This window comes from Sabethes cyaneus, chromosome 1, assembly GCF_943734655.1.
Source record: "Sabethes cyaneus chromosome 1, idSabCyanKW18_F2, whole genome shotgun sequence".
Lineage (NCBI taxonomy): Eukaryota > Metazoa > Arthropoda > Insecta > Diptera > Culicidae > Sabethes > Sabethes cyaneus.
In genome coordinates, this window is record NC_071353.1 from 154263806 (window position 1) to 154275703 (window position 11898).

Consider the following 11898-nt stretch of genomic DNA (forward strand, 5'->3'; position numbering starts at 1 on the left):
TTCATATTTCTTTTAGTTTTTGTTTCCTCCCTTTGAGTTTTGCGTATTCTATTTTAAAATAAAAAGCAAAGCCTAGGTGCTACATTCCGTTATCGAAACTTTACCTTCTGTTTTAATACGACAGACTGTGCAGCCAACCGTTAGAGTGCAGTACAATTGCACAGCCAATTACTACGATCCTATTAACACTAACAGCCTCTCCCAGCCGAGATTCGAACATACGACGACTGGCTTATTAGGTCAGCGTCATACCACGAGGCCAACTGCAAGGCTCTTTTTTTAAGAAAAGGATGCAAAATTCAAAGAGACAGGAAAATTCTGAGGAAGGAAAGAAAAATTCAAAAGAAAAGAATAAATACTCGAAGGAAGGTATTGAAACCCAAAGAAAAGAAAAAGAAACCAAAGCAAAGAAAGCAAACCTCCGAGGAAAAGAAGAGATCAAAGGAAAAGAAAGAAAAACTCATAAACAAGAAGGGCAATTTGAACCAAATTTAAGATTCAAGGAAAAGAACAGAAATTAATCAGAGAAAAAGAAGAAAAACTCTAAGGAAAGGAAGGAAAACTCAAAGCAAACAAAACTTCAAGAAAACGAAAAATTCAAAGGAAAAGAAGAAAATCTCAACGGAAAGGTAAATAAACTAAAGAGTTTAAAGCAAAGGAGGCAAAATTCAAAGAAAAGAAAGAGAAACTAAAGGTAAAAAATCGATTCAAAGAAAAGTAGAAAAAGTTCAGAGGAAATGGAAAACTCGATGAAAAGAAAGGAAAATTCAAAAGAAAAGAAGGAAATCTCAAATCGAAAGTAAGAAAATTCGACGAAAAGAAAGAAAAATTCAAAGCAAAAAAAAGCAAAACTAAAAAAATAGAGTCAAACTTCGATGAAAAGAAGGGAAACTTAAGCAAACAAATAAAACTCAAAGGAAAGAAACGCTCCAGGAAAGGAAAGAAAACTCAAATTAAAGGAAACGGAGGAAGGTAAGGAAGGAAAACTTAAAGAAAAGGAAGAAAAATTAAATCACAGCACAGGAGACACACCAATAAAAGGAAACGAAACCTAAAGGAAAGGACGAAAAACTCAAAAGAAGGAAATATTTAAATCAAAAAAGAGAGAAAATCTGTACTCAAAGGACAGGAAGGAAAACTCAAAACTCTAAGGAAAGACAGACGAAATCAAAGAAAAATTACGAGAAGTAAAACTCAAAGGAGAGAACCTAAAAGAAAGAAAACTCAAAGAAGAGGAAAGACCCCAAAACAAAGAAAATAAAGGAAGATTAGAAAAAAATTAATAGAAAGACGAAAAACTTGGGGGAAAGGAAAGAAACCTCCACGAAAAAGTTTAAGAATTTATTATTTAACACAGAAGAAAGGATGGTTAAATCTCCAAGGACATGAAGCAAAACCCAAAGAAAGGGAAGTAAAACACAAATAAAAGAAAAAACTCTGAAGACAGGAAGAGTCAGTCATAAGAAAGAAGGAAAAGCTTACAGAATTGGAAGAAAAACTGCAAGAAAATAGAAAGCAACTCAATAGAAATGAAAAAAAACTCAAGGAAAACAGAAGAAATCAAATGCAAGAAAGAAAAAGTCCAAGGAACGGAAGAAAACTCTAAGAAAATGAAGAAAAACTAGAAAAAGAAGAAAAAATTAAAGAAATTAAGAAATACACACATGAAAAATGAAAAACTCCAAGAATAGAACAAAAAATCTAAGAAAAGAAATAAAAACTCAAAAGGAAGGAAGCAAAACTCGAAGAAAAAGAAGGAAAACTCAAAGAAAACAAAGAAAAGCTCTATGAAAAGGAAGAAAACTCAATTCATAGGAGGCAAAAGTAAGAAAGGAAGCAAAACTAAAAAGAAAGGGAAAACCCGTAAAGAAGAGAAAGTAAACTCCAAGGAAAGAAAAAAAATTCGAAGAAAAGGAACTATACCTCAAAGTTAAGGAAGGAAAGCTTAAAGGTATGGAAGCCAAACTCATAGGAGAGAACAACTTAAAAGAAAGAAAATCGCAAAGGGAAGAAAACTCAAATTAAAGGAAACACAGGAAAGCAAGGAAAGCAAGGAAGCAAAACTCAAAGAAAAGGTATAAGGACGAAAAACTCAAAAGAAACAAAGGGAAACTCAAAGCAAAAGTCGAAAAACTGAAGAAATATTTAAGAAAAGGAAGAACCTTAAGGAAAGAAAACTTATATCAAGGAAAACGAAGAAATGGAAGAAGGCAAACCTCAAAGCAAATGTAGGAAAACTCAAATAAGAGAAAGAAAATTTCAAGGGAAAGGAAAATTCAAATCAAAGGAAAAGAAGTAAGGGTAGGAAGATCAACTCAATAGAAAGGAAGGGAAACTTCAAGGAAAGACAGAAGAAATCGAAGAGAAATCAAAGCAAACAAACTCAGTTAAGGAAGGAAAACCTAAAGATAAGGAACCAAAACTCAAAGGTGGGAACGATTTAAAGAAAAGAAAACTCAAAGAGGAAAAAAACTCAAAACAAAGAAAACAAAGGACGGGAAGGAACCAGAAGAATAAAAAAAAACTCAAAGAAAATGAAGAAAAAAACTCAAAGGAAAGAAAGCAAATATTCGAGAAAAAGACAAATTCAAAGGAAAGGAAGGAAAACTGAGAGCAACCAAAGAAAATCAAAAGCGAAGTAGGCAATACTTCAAGGAATGGCAGAAAATTCAAATGAAAACAGGGACTCAAAGGAAGAAAACCAAAGATCCGTGAAAAAAATAAAAAATTCTGAGGAAAAGAAGGAAAATTTAAAGCAAAGAAATCAAAACTCCGAGGAAAAGTAGACAACTTTAAAGGAAAAGAAAGAAAACACAACGAAAATAAAGTGAAGATCCGAGGATAGAAAACAAAACTCAAGGAAATGGAAGAAAAATTCAAAGGAAAGGTAAATAAACTTTAGTAGAAAGCAAAGGAAGCAAAACACCAAGGAAAGAAAGAAAATTTAAAAGAAAAAGAAGAAAAATTCAAAGCAATGGAAGAAAAACTCACAAAAAAAGAGGAAGGAATATTCAAAGCAAAGCTCAGAGGAAAAGAACAAAAATTTAAAGGAAAAAAGGAAAACCTAAAGTAAAGAAAGCAAAAGTCCGAGGAAAAGAAGAAAAACTCTAACGAAAGGAAGAAATGCTCAAAGCAAACAAAGAAAAATTAAAGCAAAGAAAGCAAAGCAAGCATAACTCTGAAGAAAAAATACAGAAGAGATGAAAAACTCGAAGTTAAGAAAGAAATACTCAGAGAAACGGTGAATAAACAAAAGACAAGGAAACAAAGCAAGAAAAACTCAAAGGAAAGTAGGGAAATTCAAAGGAAAAACGAAAAAACTTAAAGAAAAAGAAGAAAAATTCAAAATAAAGAAAGCAACGAAAACAAAGAATCGAAGAAAAATGCAAAGGAAAGAAAGTAGCAAAATTCCGTGGAACGAAAGGGCTTCTTCTATTTGAAGAAAGATTCAATGAAAAGGTAGAAAAATTCAAAAGAAGAAAAACTCAAAAGAAAATTAAAAAAAAGAAAGAAAAATTCAAAGAAAAGGAACAAAAACTCAAAAGAAAGAAAGGAAAAGTCTAACAAAAGAAAGCAAAGATATGAGGAAAAGGAAGAAAAACTCAAAGGGAAGGAAAACTCGATGGAAGGGAAGAAAAACTCAAAGCAAAGAAATAAATACTAGAGCAGAGAGAGCAAAACTCCGAAGAAAAAGAGAAACATTCACAACAAAAGAAGGAAAACTCAAAGGAAAGGATATGTGCAAAGATATGTGGAAAGAAATAAAAATTCAAAGAAAAGGTAAATAAACTAAAGAAAAGGAAGCTAAACTCAAAAGGAAAACAGGAAAAATAAAAGAAAAAAGAGAAAGATTCAAAGAGGAAAAAATGCACAAGAAAAGAAAAACTCGAAAGAAAAAAACGTTCAAAAGAAAGGAAAAACTCAAAGTAAAATATAACTAAATTCAAAGAAAAGAAAGAAAAACTTAATAAAAAAAAGAAATATTCCAAAGAAAGGAAGGAAAATTCAGGTGTCCAGTACAGTATCGTCACGGTCCGGGTAATTTTAGTGCAAATTAATTCCTACCAGCAGCACCAATCCGTTCAGAGTGATAGGTATGTTAAACGACACGACATGCCAGCAGCGGTATAGCGGCAAGGAAGTTTACACCACGTTGTTCAGCATATCAGGTTTACGTGTCGCTTGTCGAAAATGGACCGGAAGTATACACCGTGCAACTTAAGCAGCAGAAGAATCTCTCAATAATGCATGCATTAGTGCGAATTTCGCAGAAACATTTTCCCCCAAACCAACTTTGGAAACAGCCTACGCCGCCTGTTTTCAGAAGGCCAAACCTCTCTCTAATCCGTCGTTCTTTTGCCAGCTACAGGACACACTGGACTTTAGCACTCATTCCAACGGCAATGGTGCTGTCAGTAACGACAGTGACGAGGACGATCAATTCCTGGACAGCAACGGTGACATCAGTGAAGTAGGAACTGTAAGATCACGATCTACATCGAGGCAGAATAACCATGGCGTCGACGTCGAGACCCACTAAAACCCTACTCGAGTCTCCAGCCTCAATCTGGCACCACCTTATCGGTATTACTTCAGGGAGGGGCTATTGTGGTTAGGCTGTTTATTCGCCATTGATCGGCTTTCCAGCGGTTTCGTAGCTCAAGTACGATCTGGGTAGCAGCCGCATTGACCGCTCCCCAGACCTCCGAGCTAGAGCACATCTTTTGGACTAAGTTATCCTGATTAGTGTCCTGTCCGCTCACTGCCATCATGTTGCTTCTCACGCCCGCGAAACGAGGGCATATGAAGACAGCATGTTCTGCAGTTTCCACAACGTCCACGCATTCGGGACACGCGGGGGACTCCGCCTGCCCAAACTTGTGCAGGTACTGTCTAAAACAACCATGCCCTGACAGAATTTGTGTCAGGTGAAAGTTGACTTCGCCGTGGCGCCTGTTGATCCACCCGGATAGTTCCGGGATAAGTCGATGTGTCCACCGGCCTTTTGTGGAATTAGACCACGCCCGCTGCCATGTGATCATCGAGGCCGATCTTGTGGTACTCCGTATGCATCTAGTTCCACGTTGGTTGAAGCACTCTACGTCCTCGCTGATGATGATACCAATAGGCATCATACCCGCTAAGACGCAGATTGCGTCATGTGAAACTGTGCGATACGCACTCGCCACTCTTAAGCACATGAGACGGTAGGTGCTGTCCAGCTTGGCTAGATAGCTTTTGGTACCTAACGCCGATGACCACACCGGCCCGCCATACCTGAGTATGAACTGGACCACGTTGGCTCAAAGCCTTCGCTTGCTGCCGTATACCGCAGAGCTATTAGACATCATACGAGACAATGCCGAAATAGCTGTGGAAGCCTTCTTGCAGGCATAGTCGACGTGGCTCCCGAACTTGAGCTTGTCGTCGACCATTACTCCAAGGAGTTTTAAGGACCACGTTGACGAAAGAGTGCAGTCCCCGACGCTGATATTTGCTTGCTGCACCAACTTGCGGTTGTTTACTACGATAACCTCCGTTTTATGATGCGCTAGGTCCAGTTTCCTGGATCGCATCCAATCTTCAACAATGCTTATAGAGTGGGCAGCCGTCAACTCAACCTCTCTGATAGATTCACCGTAGACTTCCAAGATGATATCGTCCGCAAAGCTGACAATCACCACCCCTACCGGGAACTTTAGCTTCAACACCTCGACATGACGTTCCACAACACCGGGCCCAGTATGGAACCTTGCGGAACCCCTGCGGTGATTGGATCGCATTTCTGACCCTCCTCCGTGTTGTAGCATAGCACACGATTCTGGAAATAATTTTCCAGGATCCTGTACAGCGACACCGGCACTTGGACGTTCCGAAGCGAGTTGGCTATGGAGTCCCATCAGCTAGCGCTATTAAACGCATTTCTCACGTCGAGCGTGACAACTGCGCAATAACGGATACCTGTCCTCTTGGGCTGGATTGCCACCTCGGCTATCTTAGTGACAGACAAGATGGCATCCACCGTAGATATGCCTTTTCGGAAGACGAATTGGTTTCTTGACAGACCGTTTGTACCCTCCGTGTACTGTACGAGTCTGTTAAGGATAACCCTCTCCAGTACCTTGCCGGCAGTATCGAGCAGACAGATCGGCCTATATGACGAGGGGACACCCGGAGGTTTTCCCGGCTTCGGCAATAGGACCAGGTTCTGTCGCTTCCATCTGTCCGGGAAGTGGCCATCTTCCCGCCATCTGCCCCGAATAATTCTAACATAGCCGCTTTAATGGCCATATTCGGGATTCCGTCTGGCCCCGGTGCCTTGCTCACCTTTAGGGATTTGGCGATCTCGATGAACTCCTCGTTCGTAACCGTCACTTCCTCCCCGACCTCCAAACCGCCGTCGCCCACGTTACTTTGGATGTTTGGCTGGGAGGCCGACCATCCTACGCTATGGTCTGAGATACTGGAACGATTCTCCGATCGGAATGCAGAATCAAGGATGATGCAGAATCAGATGGAAATATGGCACATGTGCACTACTGTACTAGCACTAGCCTTTGAGCACAGGCCGTCCGTCCGGCAAGGGAAATAATAAGAAGGGCATCCCTTTTATTCCACGGACCATTGATAAGGGACCGTAGATTTTATTGCACAAGTTCGCATGAGTAGGCAAATGAAACAATCCGACGCTATTCCGTCAATCTTGTCAATGGGGTTATTATGCAACTCACTTCACTGCCAATCTCACTTCACGAATGAAATTTTTTTCACTTCACTCTACGTGGAATCGGGAATAGGTAAAAAAAGTGACGTGAGTTTGGAAGTGAAATTTATTTCACCGTGAAGTGAGATTGGTAATAAGCACCAGAAAGAAAGTAAAAATCTAAAGAAACATTCTACAGAAAAGAAAAATGCGAAGTAAAATTGAAAAGAAAAGAGTGTAGTATACATATTAAAAGACGTGCCCATTCCTATAAACCGAATGCGGTGCCGTCGCTAGAATTATTATGCTAACGCGCGCAATGCATACTTTATGCTTACGCGTCTTTTACTACTTGGTTACTCCAGGAATCTTCCTAGTAATAAGTATAAATTGTATCAATGTATAGAGGTTCGATCGGGTATAAAACGGAACCCATTCGCACCGATAAGTCAGTCATGATCGAGTCCTAATCGAGTCATAACCCAATCAATAAACCAACATAATAAGTCACCAAATCGTTTCGGCAGTCATTCCATATCGCCATTCCAGTCTCAGTTTCGGTGCTCTACAATAAACCACCAGAAGAGGGAAAATTCAAAGATTGAAAACAAAGAAAGAAAAACTGAAAGAAAAAAAAGAAAATCTTAAAGAAAAGGAAGGAAAATTTTATTAAATTAAGCAGCTCATAAGAAATAAAAAAAGTCAAAGAAAAAAAAAGAAAAATTAAAAGAAAAGGAATATTTGAAGAAAAGGAAGAAAAACTCAAAAAAAGGAGAAAATCTTAGAGAAAACGAAAAAAAGTACAAAGCAAAGAAAGAAAAACTCAAAAAAAAGGAAGAAAACCCTAAAGAAAAGGTAGGAAAATTTAAAAAAAAGAAGAAAAATTAAAGAAGGAAAAGAATACACCAAGAAAAGGAAGAAATACACAAAGATAAGGAAGGAAAAGTCCAAAAAAGGAAGAAGAAAATCTACGAAAAAAAAGAAAAACTCAAAAGGACGGAAACATAATTCAAAGGAGACGAAGGACGCAAAACTTAAAGGAAAAGATGGAAAACTCAAAGGAAATAGAAGAAAACTCAAAAGAAAAGATTGAAAAGGCAAATAGAAAAAAGGAAAATCAAAGAAAAGGAACTATAACGCAATGTTAAGGAAGAAAAACTCAATGGAAAGAATAGCTTAAAAACTCAAAACAAAGAAGAGGAAGGAAGCAAAATTCAAAGGACGAACTCAAAAAAGCAAGAAATTTTAAGGAAAAGAAAAGGAAAGGAAGAAAACTTGAAAAAGAAAAGAAAAATTGAGGGAAGGAAGAAAAACTCCATGGAAAAAGGACGAAAAAATCTAAGAAAAGTAAGAAAAACTCAAAAGAAAGGGAGGGAAACTCCGTGGAAAGGAAGGAGACTCAAATAAAAGAAAGGAAGACTTAAAGTTAAGGAAGCAAAACTCAAAGACGAGAACAACTTAAAAGGAAAAAAAACTCAAATAAATGATAAGCAAACTCAAATCAAAAAAACAAAAAGAAGAGAAAGAAGTAAAACTCAAAGAAAAAGATGAAAAAATCTAAGAGAAGGACAAAAAACTTAAAGGAAGGAAGTTGTTAAAAGAAAAACTCAAAAGAAAGGACGAAAAACTCAAAAAAGAAGAAAAAATTCAAGAAAACTCTAAGGAAAAGAAGGAAAACTCCAAGGAAAAGACTAACGAATCTAAGAAAAGGAATAAAAACTCAAAAGTAAAGAAGGAAAAATTCAAATCAAAGGAAGCAAATGAAGGAAAGGAAGCAAAACTTAAACGAAAAGACGGAAAACTCAAAGAGATGGAAGAAAATCTCAAATCAAAGGAAACAAAAGGAGCAAAACTCAAAGGAAAAGACGAAAAACTCAAAACAAAGGAAGAAAAAATCTAAGAAAATCTAAGCAAAACTCAAAAGAACAACTTAAAAGAAAGAAAAAACAAAGAAATGAAAAGAAACCTCAAATCAAAGAAACGAAAGAGAAAGAAGTAAAACTCAAAGAAAATGAAGAACAAAAAAACTTAAAGGAAGGAAGTTGTTGAAAGGAAAACTCAAAGGAAAGGACGAAAAACTAAAAAAAAAGAAGAAAAATTTCAAAAAAGAAGGGAAAACTCTAAGGGAAAGAAGTAAAACTTCAAGGAAAAGACTAACAAATCTAAGAAAAGGAATAAAAACTCAAAAGTAAAGAAGGAAAATTCAAATCAAAGGAAACAAATGAAGGAAAGGAAGCAAAACTTAAACGAAAAGACGGAAAACTCAAAGAGATGGAAGAAAATCTCAAATCAAAGGAAACAAAGGAAACAAAAGGAGTAAAACTCAAAGGAAAAGACGAAAAACTCAAAACAAAGGAAGAAAGTCTAAGAAAACGAAGCAAAACTCAAAGAAGAGAACAATTTAAAAGAAAAAAACTCAAATCCAAGAAATGAAAGGAAGAGAAAGAAGTAAAACTCAAAGAAAAAGAAGAAAAAATCTAAGAGAAGGACAAAAAACTTAAAGAAAGGAAGTTGTTGAAAGGAAAACTCAAATGAAAGGACGAAAAACTCAAAAAAGAAGAAAAAATTCCAGAAAGAAAGGAAAACACTAAGGAAAAGAAGTAAAACTTCAAGGAAAAGACTAACAAATCTAAGAAAAGGAATAAAAACTCAAAAGTAAAGAAGGAAAATTCAAATCAAAGGAAACAAATGAAGGAAAGGAAGCAAAACTTAAACGAAAAACGGAAAACTCAAAGAGATGGAAGAAAATCTCAAATCAAAGGAAACAAAGGAAAGAAGAGAAGCAAAACTCAAAGAAAAAGACGAAAAACTCAAAACAAAAGAAGGAAAAACCTAAGAAAACGAAGCAAAACTCATAGAAGAGAACAACTTAACAGAAAAAAACTCAAAAAAATGAAAAGAAAACTCAAATCACAGAAACGAAAAGAAGACTTCTTTCTCTTCTCAAAGAAAAAGAAGAAAAAATCTAAGAGAAGAACAAAAAGCTTAAAGAAAGGAAGTTGTTGAAATGAAAACTCAAAGGAAAGGACGAAAAATTCAAAAGAAGAAAAATTTCAAGAAAGAAAGGAAAACTTTAAGGAAAAGAAGGAAAACTTCAAAGAAAAGACGAACAAATCTAAGAAAAGGAATAAAAATTTAAAAGTAAAGAAGAAAAACTCAAATCAAAGGAAACGAATGAAGGAAATCAAATCAAAGGAAGCAAAACTTAAACGAAAAGACGGAAAACTCAGAGAGGAGGAAGAAAATCTCAAATCAAAGGAAACAAAGGAAAGAAAACAAGCCAAACTCAAAGAAAAAGACGTAAAATTCAAAACAAAGGAAGAAAAAATCTAAGAAAATCTAAGCAAAACTCAGGAAAGAAAGGAAATCCAAAGAATGGTAAAAAATAACTCTATGTTAAGAAAGGAAAACGGAAACAAGGCAACGGAAGCAAAGCTCAAAGGAAAGAACAACTTAAGCAACTTGTGCTTCAAAGAAAAGGAAAGAAAACTCAAGTCAAAGAAAACAAAGGAATAGTAGTTTACTTGCGTCATCATCCATATGTCAGCTAAATCACAATCAACTTTGGGAATGGGATTTCTTTTGCCATTTCCTAGTCAAAACCAACCGAACAACCGACGCATTCTTGTTTGCACAAATATATATAATATATATAATAATAATTACCTTCAATTGTTTATTGTTTACGAGACAGCTCAACGTTTTTCTGTATGTATGTGTATGTGTGTTTGTGTGTGTGTGAGTGGGTGTGTACTTGTGTATGTACCGAGTGGCTTCCACTTGTTTGTTTGTTTGTTTTTTATTTTTCGCTTTTCTCTCTTATACCGGATTCCCTTTCCTCCCCCCGTGTTCCCATTTCACTCATGTCAGAGTCAGAGTGTGAGCTGCGAGGAGAGACTAATTCGTTTTCTATTATCTTGATTTGTTTTCATTTTTTGCTTTGGATTTTGTGGTAAATACTTGGATTTTGTTTTCTTGCCTGTTGGTTGTAAGGAATGAAACGTTATTATAACTTTGTTCAGTTTTTTTTTTCACTTGCTTATTTCCTGCTCTCTATTGTTTTTTTTTTCTTTTTTGAATATACTGATTCGATTCGATTCAGAGAGAACCACACATTTAGAGATAGATCTCTGTGTGGGTGTGTGCTGAATGGCAATCCCGGTTTTGAAAGAAGAGAAGGACTGGAGACAAAAGGAAAGTTTAACGGTAAGAGGAAAAGTTAGTGGAACTTAGTTCAAAAGAAAACAATTAATCCAATTTTTCTTCCGGTCGTTTGTTGTGGTTCATTTAGCTTTCGACTGTTGCAGTCTTGGGTGAATTGTGTTTGCTTAGTTTTACAAAGATGTTCGATAATATAATTGTGTTATTTTTTATTTTGAAAATTCACGAAAGCAGTTCAATAGAGTTTTAAGAGTTTTAAGGTGTGTGTGTGTAAGAGTGTGTTTGTTTGTTTGTTTGTTTGTGGAACTGGTTTCAGTGTGGGTGTGTTTGGGTGTCTATAAGCGAGAGATAAATACCATATACGTATAGAAGCGAATATAGAGGACTGAAAGTAAACCGAATAGCAACTCCTGTCTGCCTGCCCGGCTGCCAACACCTCCTCTGTTGTTTATGATGGTTGATTAAATAGGGGAGGGGGAGGGGGCGCGCGGCTGCTGAGGATTGCTTGCTTGATTATAAAGATTCCTCGTTAATTGATTCTTTTTTTCGTTTTTTGGTTTCCGTTTTTCTTGGTTATACAAGTTTGTCGTAATAGAAGGTAGAAGAAGAACATGCCTTGTGCGAGCAGAAGCGGCTGATTGAAGTGTGAAGGGTATACTTTGTGTGTGTTTGTTCATAGCTTGAGCATATTATTTGCTAGTGTGTGTGTTGTGTTGTGTTGAAGGAAGTTTTAGTGTGTATTTTTGTCACAGCTGCTGTGTGGAGGGCATAGCTCAAGTATATTGGTAGAATAATCGGCTTGTTCCGGTAAATTCCTTAGCGTATATCAACAGTAATATGTTTTTTTTTTCTTACCGCGGCAGGGAAATGTGTATATATATGTAGGTATATATGATTTTGTTTTCCAGGCTTAAATGTATAAATCATGTATAAGCTATATATCATCAAAATATGTGTTTTTTTTTCATTTCTCGAACCGCCACTCAACCTTAACTTCTGGGTCTTGTTTTTTTTGCATTGCATTGTCTGTAAAT